The sequence below is a fragment of the Scaptodrosophila lebanonensis genome, unplaced genomic scaffold, assembly GCF_003285725.1.
Source record: "Scaptodrosophila lebanonensis strain 11010-0011.00,11010-0021.00 unplaced genomic scaffold, SlebRS2 tig00000001-arrow-pilon, whole genome shotgun sequence".
Lineage (NCBI taxonomy): Eukaryota > Metazoa > Arthropoda > Insecta > Diptera > Drosophilidae > Scaptodrosophila > Scaptodrosophila lebanonensis.
The window spans coordinates 11,610,131-11,625,507 of NW_022060529.1; the positions used below are offsets into that span (position 1 = coordinate 11,610,131).

General features: G+C 42.4%; 1 protein-coding gene across 1 annotated transcript in view; it reads right to left on the reverse strand.

Annotated features, from left to right (window-relative positions):
* LOC115625894 (zwei Ig domain protein zig-8) overlaps window positions 1–15,377 on the reverse strand; it is a 97,415-nt gene that overhangs the window by 19,616 nt on the left and 62,422 nt on the right. The window lies entirely within an intron of this gene.

The following is a 15,377-nucleotide window of genomic DNA, read 5'->3' on the forward strand; positions in this document are numbered from 1 at the left end:
TAGTTATAGATGCCATTTGTTTTCTCTACTTGCAGTAGTTTAGAGTAATTCGTAGCGTAAGTGTCATGCAAGAGGAATGCTACTTTACTTGTATGTGCGACTGTGCGTGCAAGTGTAAGTTTGCGTGTATGCGTGTGTGTGTGTGTGTGTGTGTGTTGTTGTTGTTGTGTTTGGTGTACAACACAACTATGCACTTAAATGCAGTCACGTACATACACAAACGTACATATTATTATCTTGACACAATGGTGCCATAAAACTTAAAGACCCCCACAGCAGTTTGCTATGCTTGTGAGTGTATCTGTATCTGTATCTGTGTGTGTGTGTGAGTGTGTTTGTGTTTATGTATAAGGGTGTGCGTGGCTGCTTATGCGACGAGCGCTGTAGGGTATGGAGGCCAAACGCCCCGGCAATGAAGGACATGGCATTTGCACTGCTGCCACTGCCACTTCAGCTGCTCCTTACATACAAACATGCATTCATACACACATACATACATACAAACATACATGTATGCATGTTGTGAATGTGTCTGTATGTTTGTGCATTGTTCTTTCTTTTCATTCCAGTGCATATGCGCATTTGTTTGCATTTTGTGCATCCCTCGCTACTGCTGCTGCCACTGCTACTGCTACTGCTGCTCCTGCTACTTATATGGAAATTGTAATAAGTTGAAAACCAAAAAGCTGATGTCATGAGGTTAGTTGCTATGGCTCAAGTTTCAAGCGACAATCATGTGCTTTTCTTTTGTGCGATGGCACTTTTTTGTTTTCTGTTTCGCTTACCATTGCTGTCGTTGTGCGCTGACCTCATACTTCATTTTGCAGCTTTTGTTTGGCCCACTGGGATGATGGCATGTTGCATAATATTCTGAGCATGACTCTTATTGTTGGCCGTGCCACTGCCAGTGCCACTGTCGGATATGTAACATATATGTACATACTTGTGTACATATATACATATTTTGCATGCCCTTGTTGGAGTGTTATGGTTATTTTGGTTGCAGTTGTTGCTCTTGTTTTTCCGTACTATTGTGCGTATGTGTTTTATTGTTGACAGTAATTGAAGCCACAGTTATTTAGTTCACTATTTATTTGCGACCAAAAAAATTAGTTGACAATTTTGTGGCTGGCATTAAAAAGGATGATCATACATCAATAATCCATAGAATATATTATGTATGTTCAGAACCGATTAATACTAATGAGATTTTGTGGGTACTTGCAGGCAAAAAATTGTATATTAGTTTATAGAAAATAAATGAAAAACTATAAAAGCTAGTAGCTCTATAGTCCACATAAATATACAACGCTTCAACATCGGAACAATAGTTAATTTAACATTAATTCACAAGTTTCTGAACCATCGTAAAGTAGAAAAACTTACAAGTTGTGTCGTGTTCTCTTTGAAGTGCAAAGGTTGCTCAGACTTTTTATATTGCTTTTCAAATTCTTTTCCAATTTAAAGCTATCAGTTTTTGTTTGCTTTGAAGCGTACATAATTTGAGCTGGCAAAATGTATTTTTAAAATCCTTTCCTCAGGTAAAAACCAAGTTTTTAAAACCATCAAACCTCTGCCGTACTTTTAATATAATTGTCACCATTATATACATTCTAAAAATATTTCTTCTGGTAAAATGAAATGTATATAAGGAAATGTCTTCAATTAAAAATGATTTAATACGAAAGTAATGCACATGTCTTTATTTTTGTTTAAAAGCTCTTTTATCCTTCCTTAACAAAACGAGTTTTTCCTATTCCAGCACATCTTGTATTTAACAAAAATGCAAACTTGTCCGATTATTCATAGACATTAATTCATTTGTTTCATTTTTCAGGCAACTTAGAGCAGATATTTTACTAAGTAACTCTTTGTATAAACATACACTTTTTTTCTGTTCACTGATTGCCTAAATCTTTATAAACGGCACTATATTTTTAATAATATATTTAACTATTAAGCAGGTTAAAGTTTTATGCAATGCATAACTACGAAATCGCAAATAATTAGTGGATTAATAATTTTACATAATACTTACATATGTTTTCATATAAATATGTGGTGCTTTAATGAACTTTAGGCTATGATTTGTATGGAAATCAATGCTATTAAGAGCATTACTTTGCCTTTTTGATCATTCAAAATGTATGCAAATTTTGCCAACACAATTGCTCAATTATGAAAATGCAGCAGAAAAGTAAAAACGGCAATGAAAGAGCAGCCTGACCACAACGGGCTGCATTCAAGACTGTAAATAAAAATGGTGCATTGAAGTGCAACGCAGCGGAAACGGAAATGTGCGCAAAACAATTACGCAACCACCCGGCCACACACACACACTCACAGAGATATGTTCATGTACATATGTATGTGGCTATGTAAATTGTGGCCGCCAACGCACAAATGTAGATACATATGCATTGCCATTGCAATGGCCTGGCCAATACTGTAACTACATGCCACAGCACTTTAAGAGAATTTATTTAATGCGCATTTTTATGAAGGCACTCAAGTGCAATCAAAATGCGTTACGCGCAATTTCCATTTGAATATACGGCAGGACCAACCAGCAACGAGCACATCCACAATTCAGGCCACAAATTGGACATTGTTATGGTGCCATTTATGTATTGTTGCCGATCATTTCTACTCCACCCCCCAACTGCGCCTCCTGGCTTAGAGTGATTGCGTTGTAATCTTTGCTGGCAACTAAAACGGAGACACGAATAATTTTGGTTTGATGATTGCCACACACACATCTAATAAAAGGCAAAACATATTTATTTGTTGACAAAGAGAAAACGAGTGAGTTACAATAATAGGTAACAATGTTCGCAAATAATTGCGTTAATTACTTCAACTAATCATAAAGCAACGCCAGCAGGCAGATAACAAAAAGTCGTAAAAGCGCATTAAGCTACTAAGCGCCCTAAAGCGAAACAAATTAAATTGCAAAATACAGAACCAAACTCAGCAGCATCACCCAACACACCTGTATGCACATCAAGCGACGCGACGATTGCGAATTATACATACATCCCTACACAAACACACATACGCACACACACACACACACACACACACACACAGGGCTGAGCTCAGGCTACTGTGGGGGTCACAGGTGGCGGATAGTGAACGGCCTGTGCAAACAGGCCAGCTGCGAATAACCAATAAGCAGTCCCCGACCAAGAGCAGCAAGGATGGAAAGTGCGTCTAAACGTGGGAGTAGCAGTGGCAAGACTGCAGACCCTAAAGAAGAACCGGCATACCAAGCCGAAATACCCACGAGCACACCAAATGGAGAAGCGGAAAAGCGGGTCCGAGGACCCATCAGGATCGACCCCAGTAAGATCCTGATTATGGTATACTGGGCAAACATGCAACACCTTGAACAGACGATATTAGGCTGGTGGGTGAGGTATTCTGTTACCAATATGGGCTGGAGTGGAATCTGGTCCAGACGGCTTTCAGGCTAATGCGTCACCTGCCCCCGTCCCGTTAAAACCTGGCAAGCCTCGTAGAACGCTCTTGTAATCGTCCCGTTAAGTTGGGGTGTAGGGTCAGTTAAGGTTATCCTTCTGTCTAGCTCCCGGTCTGGCTCTGAACACATGCACTCATAAGGTCTTGTGTCAACCCTCGCATGGCCTCCCTGCATTGCAAAGATAACCATGGGACCAAATAAGGGTAACTACACAACGAATACAAGATAACGGCTACGAGTTGGGACCCAACAGCTCAAAAATGGAAAAAACAACAACAACAACACTGGCGGAAGTACAGATAGGCTCTAGCCCTCAGGCCGGCGCAAAGAGCGCAAAAGAGGCACTAACGGGAAGTCCGGGGCAAAACCCGTTCCAAAAAGCATCGAGGCTACCACGCTCCCCAGTACAAACCCTGCAGGTGCGGAGTATGGAAAGATCACGGTCATCTCCTCCTGAACTAGAGAGCGAACCAATGCTAGTCCAGGTTCCGAAACAAGGGAGAGACCCTCTCACGAAGTTGGGGGAGAAAATCGGCGAGCTCAACGAAATGTTTGGTGGTGGGAGAAGGTCTATCCACCAACCAATGCGCGACCTGGTGGCGGTGATAACATCACTATACCAACAAATAGCTAGGGCCAAGGAGCCGCAGGCAGAGAAATCCGTGCGTACAAATGATAGGGGCACGCAGACTGCCCGACAGCAAGAGGTACGCGGCACACCAAAAAGGCTAAGAGAAGAGGTAGAGAGACCTAGAAGAACACCTCCAAAAAAGACGAAAACTAACAGACAGGAGAACCAGGATAACACAGATGCAAGCATGCCGAAAAGAACACCGAAGCCAAAAACCGACAAAGCAAGCGGACCGAGTCAAGAGATGGAAAAGGCACCAACACAAGGAGGAAGCAGCCAGGCAACCAGCAAGTGGATACAAGTATCAAAAAAGCGAAGGAGACCGCCTAGGCCTGATGTCATGATTATCAAGCCGACGGAGAAACTGTCATTCGCAGATATTCTCAGGAAGGTAAAAAACGCCCCTGAATTGAAAACAGTCGGAGAAGAGGTCCATGCCGTACGGAAGACGCAAAAAGGAGAGCTGCTGCTCGAATTTAAGAGAGCAACCGATGTGACCACCGGACAACAACAGGAGCACATCAAAAGCATACTGCCCACTGAGGTCGAGGTCAGAATGCTTACACAAGAAGCCACGTTCGAGCTAAGGTACCTCGATGAAGTGACTACGGAGGACGAAATACTCACCGCATGGAGGAACCAGATAGGTGACATACATGGCGAGGCCATCAAAGTAATCAGGGATGCTCCTGGTGGCACTAGGACGGCCATAATCGTCATACCGGAGAAACAGGCAAAAGAGGCAGAAGAGTTAGGCAAACTGCGAGTTGGATGGACAGTCTGCAGACTACTCAAAAGGTCTACACCGACAAGATGCTACAAATGCCTTGACTTCGGGCATATGGCAAGAAACTGTAGAAGTCTCAAAGACTGGTCGAAGCACTGCTTCAAGTGCGGGGGACTTGACCACCTAGCCAAAGCGTGCCAAGGAGACCCACACTGCCTACTATGCAGAAACGACCCAAATGCCGACGCCAGGCATGTCACAGGAGGGCCTAAATGCCCCCACTATATATCAGCCCGCAGGAAGGTCCTGAATAAACACAAATGAGGGTCCTTCAATTGAACTTAAACCACTGCGAGGCTGCCCAGGAGCTTCTAAAACAGATAGTGCGCGAGCAAAAAATCGACCTAGCAATCCTCAGCGAACACTACAGAGCGGATGACTCACAACGATGGACCACTAGCGGATGCAATAAAGCATCAATATGGACATGCGGCAAGTATCCACTTGAGAAGACGCACAGCGGCGAGGAAGGATACGTAAAAAGCACAGTGAACGGAATAACATACTACAGCTGTTACTACCCCCCCAGCATGCCGCTAGAGACGTACAGACATGCACTTGATAAGCTCGTCAAAGACGCGGAAGAAGTAAAGCCCATAGTTATCGCAGGCGACTTCAATGCATGGGCAGTCGAGTGGGGCTCAAATCGCACGAACCTCAGGGGAGAATACCTTCTTGAAGCGTTTGCAACCCTGGATGTAGCACTGCTCAACTGCGGTGAAAAGGACACTTTCTCCAGAGGGGGGAGAAGCTCAAAGATCGACATAACTTTCATCAGTTCTGCCCTACTACCCTCAGCGGAATGGCACGTATCGGATGAATACACGCACAGTGACCACCAGGCAATAATATTTGAGATCCACAGACGACCCACGAGACGGAACCCAACAAATGGCACCCGACCCAATCCAGGATGGAGAGACACCACCTTCGACAAAGAGGCATTCAAACTGTCGATGGGTGAGTGTCACCTAATGGGTAGTGCGAGCAACAAAGCGACCATCCTGATGCGTTGCATTGCTGATGCCTGTAACGCGTCTATGGCCAAGAAAGGCCAACAGGCTAGAAGACAACCCGTCTACTGGTGGAACAGACAGATTGCCGACCTCCGCAAGAAATGCATACGCGCACGTCGAATATGCCAGAGAGCTAGAGGTCGCGAAAACTTTGTCGAACTTCAAGAAGAGTATAAGGCTGCGAGAGCCACCTTAAAAAAAGCTATCACCCAAAGCAAAAGGAACTGCTACAGAGAGATGTGCGATGACGTTGAGAATAACCCATGGGGCACAGGGTACAAGCTGGTAATGAAAAAGCTAAGCAGCTTCCGTCCACCAGTCACAACATGCGCTACGAAGCTCAAGGCAATTGTGGAGGGACTCTTCCCCCAGAGGGCAGAAATTACATACTCAGTGGCAAGCTGTGAGGCCACAGAAAACATCCCAGGTGTCACTCTTGAAGAATTAGAGGCGGCGAGCAGAGGACTAAAACTAAAGAAAGCACCTGGAGTGGATGGAGTCCCAAACATTGCCCTCAGGACGGCTATCGAACACGAAGCTGAACTATTCAGAGAGACCTTCGACGCATGCATTAAGGAGAGGAAATTCCCCCGGATCTGGAAGAAGCAAAGACTGGTGCTAATCCCAAAAGGAAATAGCGCCCAGGACGCTTCAGGCTACCGGCCGCTCTGCATGATTGACACTGCCGGCAAACTACTGGAAAAAATAATTAGCAGAAGACTGGACGAAGCACTGGAAGGAGATGGCCTCTCAGACCGACAATATGGCTTCCGCAAAGCCCGCTCCACAGTAGATGCGATAGCAGCAGTTATACACACAGCGAAAGACGCCATTAAAGGAGTGCGGTGGCTCGAGGGAGAAAAAGAGTACTGCGCCATTATCACGCTGGACGTGAAAAATGCCTTTAACTCAGCAGACTGGGATGTCATTCTTGCAGCACTTGATGGGAAAAATGTACCAAAGTACCTAGTAGAGATCATTAGGGACTACCTTAACGACAGAGTGCTCCTGTACGACACAGACGAAGGCAGAAAGCATTATGCCGTGACAGCGGGTGTACCACAGGGATCAGTGTTAGGCCCAATACTATGGAACATAATGTATGATGGCATACTTAGGCTGGAACTGCCCAAGAGGGCAGAAATCACTGGGTTCGCGGACGATATAGCAATAGTAGTGACGGGAAAACACCTTGACATACTGACAAGAATGTGTAACAAAACTGTAGCAATAGCTAGGAGCTGGATAGCAAGCATAGGACTCAAACTAGCTGACCACAAGACAGAGGTGCTACTTGTAAGCAGCAGGAAAAAAGTAGAGTTCATAACAATAGAAGTAGGGAATGAACAGATCACCTCAAAAGCAGCAATCAAGTACCTGGGAGTCATGATAGACAACAGACTCAACTACAAGGAGCACCTCAAATATGTTGGAGGACGGTGTGCTGGAGTAAGCAATGCCCTAGCACGAATAATGCCCAACCTTGGTGGACCGAGGCAAGACAGAAGGTTACTATTGATGAATGTAGTCACATCAGTAGCCCTATACGCAGCGCCCATCTGGTCTGAAGCAATGGCTAAAACTTCATATAAGAAGCACCTGCTCTCAGCCTACCGAAGGTGTGCCCTTAGGGTATCTTTCTCGTTCCGTACTGTATCAACGGAAGCAGCAATAGTAATCGCAGGAATGCCACCGCTAGAGCTGCTGGCAGAGGCAGAAAAGCAGAGGTACCTTGGCAGAAGAACCGGCGTAACATACTCCCGGAGGCTAAGTGATGAGGCGATGGCAACATGGCAACACCGCTGGGACACATCCACCAAAGGAAGATGGACACACAAGCTGTTAGGAAACATAAAGGAGTGGATCGAAAGGAGACATGGGCAGGTCAACTACTATTTGGCCCAGCTGCTAACAGGACATGGCTGTTTTCGCGCATACCTGCACAAATACAAGCATGACAACAACAACACTTGCCCGGAATGTGCAAGTTGCATAGAAGATGTAGAACACGTGTTCTTCCACTGTTCGCGATACGACCGCCAGCGGAACCACCTAGAAAGGGTAGTAGGGGCGCAGGTTACACATAGTACGGTAGTAAACCTGATGCTGGCATCCATCGAAAACTGGACCCATGTGTGCGACTTCGCCAGAGAAGTCATAAAGCTACAAAGGATGGCAGAAAAAGAAAGAGCTGCAACCCTAGAGATCAGCACTCGCTGAATCACCACCCCCTGAAGTCATGCTTGACGGCGGTACCGGGGGGAACACATGGTCTGGAGGATACGGATAAGGATGGGGGTTTAGTACGTAGGCGCGAGCAAGCCAAAGAGTAAGTCTTGTCTCACATGCGAATCGTGCATATTGGTAGCTCGGGCTACCAATATCTTTCGAAGATTACCCAGCCTTTAGCTCGTATAGCTATAAAAAAAAAAAAAAAAAAAAAAAAAAAAAAACACACACACACACACACACAAATGATTTCAAACACCCCGCGAGCGAAACTGATGTTAATAGACCACAAAATACCATGAAATAGCAATGGGAATTTGCTGGTAGCTACATTTTATTTACACGCTTTCACATTGCCGCACATTTACCAGCTTATTTCGTGGTTGTTCTTGAAGTTCTTGTTGTTGAGGAAAATCATTGGTATTTGTTGTGGATTATTTGCAACATGCGACCATGGAGTAAATGGAAAATAAATAAATGAGGAGAACATAGTCATCAATCATACGAAATGTTTTTTATCGGGCAAGGAAATTGACCATTAGTCCAATAACTCTGTTTACTTAATGTCCAATGGAAAATTAAGAAGAGAAAATTGGAGTGGACAGGCAAATAAAACATGTAATTGGCGTAATAGCTTCACCTCATGCTGTGATGCTAATAATTCTCTGCATTAATTCAATGAAAATTAACTGTTTGAACACTTTAAAATAAATCATTTTGCGGAATGTTGGAAAAATGTCATATGTACATAAAATAAATATGTACATATATTTGTATGATTCGTTATCATTCGGACTAACAGATATTAATCAATAGAGAGCAACTCATTATAAATAAATAAATAACATTTTTTACGCATTTCAGATGTTGATTAAATAAAATTTAAATGTCACTCCCTTTGGGACTTACTAAATTTATTCTTGGGTACTTGTATATTTTATTTATGCGTTAAAAATTTGTTTATTAATAAAACAACCATTTTTTAAAGCAAAAAAATAAATAAGTAAATTAAATAACAACTTTCAAGTTATGGAAAAAAAAAATAGTTGTGGTTTCCACCTCAATTAAATTGCAAACAGTTTTTAAGCGTATTCAGCCATCATCACTACAGCCTTAGCAATTTAAGGGACTAAACTAAAAACTTGCTTTATTTATTCGCAGAAACGTTAAACAGATGCCAAAATATTTCTGGTTTGAAGTTATATCTTTCAGTAATATACCTACCACCTGATAAGCACTATACATCAAGTGGTGTACTTGTCTTAGCTAAGAAACTCAACTTTAAACAATATGGTTATACTTAGCAATCCATCATGAGTGAAATGCGAAACCATAAAACAACTGCCTGTTTTATAATGCATAAATGTATCAAACTTAAAATTCTGTAGTCAACGTTCTGAATTCTATATCTGGATGCAGCTTGCAGTGGCGTTCATGTGTGTGGGTGGAACTGTGCGTGCCTTAGACGACTTGCATACTACTTGGTTGTTTGCCTGCTAGGTTGCAATGGATCCTTGCAAAGTTTTGTGCGCGTGCACTAAGAAAAAGTTCCAAGCTGTAAAAGTTTTTCAATTTAAGCTGCTCTGTTGCTTGTTATGGCATGGCCACCGTCATTCCCACACCAACGGCAGCCATAGCTGTCCAAAGCTTCAAGTTGCTGTGTGCGTCTGTTAATTTAGCACCAATGGAGAGTACAATGGCATTGCTGCTGGCCTTTGGGCATTTTGAGTTATTTGTTGCGGCATGCGGCTGGCGGTAGACAGTTTATTGAACCTAACTTGTTAACCGTGTGGCTTGCTGTGTTTTAAATCTCATTGCGTTTTAATTAAAATAGCTGAGGCATAAACTGGGGTGCCATTAAATGGCATGCCATTCAAATGCTTAAATATAGTACATATAAGTTTGTCTGTTCTTTAAAGTGCCCCAAAAAGTATGCTACAAATATTTAAGACACTTGCAGCCTCGTTAGTTGCTTGCGTGCCTGCGTGTGTCTCTATATATATATGTGTGTATGTGTATGCGGGAAGAAAAATAGCTGCAGTTATAATAAAAATAAAACTATTTCCAGTGTTTATTTAAGTTTAGAAATTGTACAAATTTTCGTAAATTGTTTTGTGCCTTGCCACGCTTGTTACGGCCGAAAGGAAAGTTTACCGAACATGCACATCCATGCAATGCTGTGCGTGTGGGTGTGTTCCTGTGTATGTTTGTATGTATGTGTCACTACATTGGCCCACGCCTCTGTCGCTTTGTTCATGCCTGTTGTTATGGTGCTCCCTTTAGCCCCTTTTCCACCCGACAATCCATACATCCACCCATGCAACGTTGCAAAGTTTTAGTTTGGCAATTTTGCTTTTCCGTTCGTTTCGTTAGGTCTTTCTCTTTCACTTTCTCTCTCTCTCTCTCTCTCTCTCGCTCTCTTTCTAGTTGTTTTTATTTTAATGTTGTGTTGGTTGCTTTTTATAGTTTTTGTTAGCGCCCTGGCAAGGTTTTTATTCGTGAAATTTTTTTTGTTTTTGCTTTGTGCTTTGTTAGTTCCGTTTCCGCTAGCGCTCGCATTGCCATACATACATATAAATATATATATATGTACGCACACATACGGCATGGTACATCCGTAGCAGCAACAACTAGCACGTTTCGGTCCGCTGTCCCATTTTTGGCCCAATGCGGGTCGTTTTTATTTCATGTGCTGTTGTCAACTTATTTCCACGCTCGGTGATTTATTTTCTAAACAATTAAAGAAAAACAAAACAACTTTCGCACACATGCACATAAACGCTCAGACTTGGGTATAAATGTGCAATTCAGGTGCTGCAGCACTAGCTTTATGAATTTTTCAGTTGAATTATACATTTAGAGGAAAACGAGCGATAACAGTTTTCGGTTTTGTTGTAGGTGAGTTGAAAAACGAGCTAAATTCCCGGCACGAAAAGTGCAGACACAACACAAAAACGTTGCAAAATGGCGCGACATTTATTTGGCACTCTCCAAAAACATATACGTTTTCGTGTACATAGGTGTATTTATTTGACAGTCGTAGGGATTTCGGTTTACCAAACAAAAAGCGCGCACCGAAGTTTCAGCAGCATATTTGATTCCCTAGTTTTTATTTCTGTGCTTGAATAAAGAAGCTTAGAGTAAGGTTCAAAAATAGAAACAGCTTAGTTGACTTATGGTACTCGTTTGACGATAAAATAGGTCAATATATAAGTATATAGAGCAACTGCTAAAATTCTGTATTTTTCTGTGCTGATATTAATTGACACTTAATCGTATTTCATTGGTTTTTATTTTATTCATTATTTAAATAGGAGACTATTGATCCTTAAAAAAACAAGAACTTTCGTTTGTAATTGAAATAAAATTATTTGTTGGGCAAGATATTTGATATTTATTTCAAAGCAGCAAAAATACCGTTAACGCCAACTGCAAAAACATTTGTTTGACAGTTTGTTTGTTTTTTAACATTTAAGGTTAATAGTGAATTTAAAATTGAGTCGCTCTTTATTAATATGCTAAATTTAATGGTAAGTCGGTCTAGATTTTTGTTCAACTTTCCTTCATCGTATGAACTTTTTAATTAGGCCTTTGACTAACTTTAATAGTCGACTATATTTTGCCCGCGGACTGATTATAGGTGCATTAAATTTTAATGTACCGTAACCAATACTGTGTGGACTGCACTGTTTTAATGTAAAATTAATTTCATTTCTTGTTTCTTCGCTGCTATAATGTTTATTGAGTGTGTGTGTGTGTGTTTGTGTGTGCCTACGCTTTTCCTTGGCTTTAGCAAACTAGCACACATAAATCTCGTCGGGTATTTCATTAAAGTTGTGTCAGGCGACGTCGCAGCTTGTACCTGCTCATAAATACATTAGGACCCACACAGCTACAGAGCCCGCATGCAGACTCACATATGCATGTACGAGTAAGCATGTACGTGTGGGTGTAGCTTCCTATAAAGTCATGTAATCGTCTTCATAATTCCTTACACCCACATTTGTGTATGGAGAAAAAAAAACGGAATAATGTTTAACGCGGCGCTGTGAACACTAAAGCTCACACATACACACACACACCCATAATTTTTGTATGCGCGTATGCATGTGTGTGTGTGTGTGTGTGTGAATTTGCACTTTTTCTTGCACTGCAACTACTTCAAGGAAGAACTCGACTGAAATTATGCGCATTTATCAAAGTAACAGCGCAGAAGGCAGTAGCAGAACAGAAACTGGCGCAAGTGAGCTACAACTACATGCGCAATTACATGTACACACACACACACACACACACAATCGCACACGTATGTATGATACACTTACAAACAAGCGCAGGCAAGTGCATGTAATTTTGTGTCAGAAATTATAAACTTCGCTGCACCCAACTCTGCTCGTATATAAACACATGCGCCCATAAATTCACATTCACAAGCCGACGCGCACACTTGCCTCTTCATTCTCATTCTCATTCTCATCCCCATCCCATCCCCATACCGATCCCCACACTATGCGTTTCCTCATTATCATCCCCTCTCTGCCTTTTGATGGCGAAGTTTGAGTTCAGTTGCGACACAAAGAATAATAATAATAATAACTCTTGCGTGCTAAATAAATCAGTTGCGCACATTGCGCATTGCAATTGCCTGCAAGTGGGTGCGGGGTTTGAAGCGATGGGTGGGGGGGGGGCGGCTAAAGTGGGCGTGGCTTTGTGGTATACCACACGTAGTTAAGGCGCAATATAATCTGACGCCTTTGCGTTGTGTTTTATGCAAATCATCGCCATATATATTTCTTATGCATGAAATTAATTTTCACAGCAACACTTTTCCATTTTCCACTCTCGCTCTGTCGCTCCCATGCACATGTTGATTGATTGTTTTCACTTGGGCGACATCGTTAAATTTTGTTGTTATTGCAATTGTTGTTGTTGCTTTCGCTTTTGGTTTTGCTTCTGCACGACTAACGGCATCCTAGCATTTTAGGGTCCTTTGGTTTTAGCGAAGCGAAATGCATTTGAATTTACAATGCGTCATAAATATGCGTGTGTTTTGTTTGTGTTGTTGTGCCTGCCTTTATCTACAGATATGCTCGCATATAGAGACATATACATAGGTATTTATGAATTGCGGCGCAATTTTGGCAGCGCATAAATATTTTCACACGCCCCGAAAAACGCGTCGGGCCAGATAATAATGACTTGAATTTACGATAAACGCTTTACTGGCCGGATTTCTTTTTGTTTATGCTCAACCAAATGCCCAAACACACACACACACACACACACGTATATTTATATTATTTTCAAGGACAATACGCAGGCTGCATAATGTGAACCGGTTGCTGTTAAAAGTGCCAAGCCAGCAGAAAACCGGCAAAACAAAGCAAAGAAAAAAAAACAAGAAAGGAGAAGGCAGAAGCGACCATAAAGGTTGCCTGCGTCGTTGCGCCCGCAAATGTTTCTTTTTCATTTTCGATTAAGCGGCGGAAGTTCGTGGCGGTATTTGTAAGCGTGTGTGTGTGTCTGTGTGTGTGTGAGGTGGACATCATTGCCGCCATTAAGGCCTAATGACCGTAATAAATAATAATTTATTTTACCTGCAGGGCAGCCAGAACCAACAAACAAAAACAACAGCCAATGCGACCAGCCGGCCGTTTCACATTGGGCTGGATGACAAAAATGTTGCACAAAACTGTAATCTAAGCCTGGAACTTCAGAGATCGCTCGTAATAAATGATTACATAATTACAAATTGCGCAGCATTACCAGCATTACCAGCTTCTGTGCGTCGAAAAAAAGTGTGGCCATAAATATCTCATTTATTTTTCAGTTAACTTGCTCCAAACATATCTTAAAAGCGCGAGCAGTGCTAGAATATCTACAAGTAATGGAACAATACCTTCCCTTTATTGATATAATTCTACAATTTAAATACTGCGCCTGTTTTAGAAAGTTGTCGTATAAGTGCGAGAAAGGAAATGGCGCATATTTCGCTAATAAGAGGAATATCAGATGCGTTGAAAGTCTTTGTAGTGTTTGGTTAATTTTCTCCAAGAAATTATGCATTTTTGTCCATGGTGTGAAACGGTCAAACGATTTTTTGGGTTCGGCACTCGCATTTGGTGTTTGTGTTGGCATTGCCGGCGACGCTTTTGGAGTGCGAGCTGCGGCATAAATTTCTGTGGCACTCGCACTATAAAAACAAAAGGTTATTGTTGCATACGAAATATTAATTGTTTTTCTTTTGGCTGCTTTCACGGATTTGGGGCGCATGGATTTAAGTGGAATTATATAGCCACAGCCGGCGGGCCCGAAAGGAACGTGCCACGCTTGTCGAATGATCCGGGCGACCGCACCAACCATTTGGCATCCACGACCACGGCCTAAACTCTTACCACTCATTTAGGCTAACTAAAAGCGGCTTCCTGCTGGTGCGAATCGTTGTTAACTGCCCTCTGGTAATTACAAACACACAACTTTGGCTTTTTTGTACTTTCGCCTTTGCCTCTAATGCATGCTTATTAAAATTTCGTGTCATTAGCAGCCAAAGAGGGCGAGCGGAAATTGGCCAGTAAGGTCGTTGATGCGAGCCCTCTTGTCGTTGTTTTTGTTTCTGCCATTGCGTGCAGCTGTTGTTGCTATTATTGTTGTGGCCGGTCCTTACCTGTTGTCTTGCCAATCAGGCGTTTAATTGCACCTTTGCTACTTGGCCTGAAATGTGCCAGTGTCCTTTGCCTTAACCAAATTAAATCTGATGGTTATTTGACATGCCCTTGCCTGCCCCCAGCCGGCATCCACCAGTCGCTGGCCAATTGCTATTTGCTCACTGCTGGACGGTTCAGCAAAATCATTTAATGAGCCGTATTATGCTCGGGCCATTTGATTTTGGTGTGAAATCGATGAGTGAATATGGATACTCCGATTTGCAGATGAACCTCGTTGGCAGGCGTCGCTTAGTAGTAAGCCGAGTCGCCGAAACTGTCAAAATGAAAAGTTCAAATGCACTTAAATTGATGGCAGCGGCAGCCAATGGCTTTTTGATAACATGACCACGAACAGCATGAGTGTGTGGCAGGGAGTGTGTGGAAGTTGGTGTAAGTGCGTGTGCGTATGCATCATAAAAGCCCAACTTGATTTGACTTTGAGTGCAAAATTTAATTAAATTTAACAAGCCAGCAGTCAAAGCATTGCCGCATGCTGTCATAAAAACAAAGCTGAAAAAATCGCAGCACT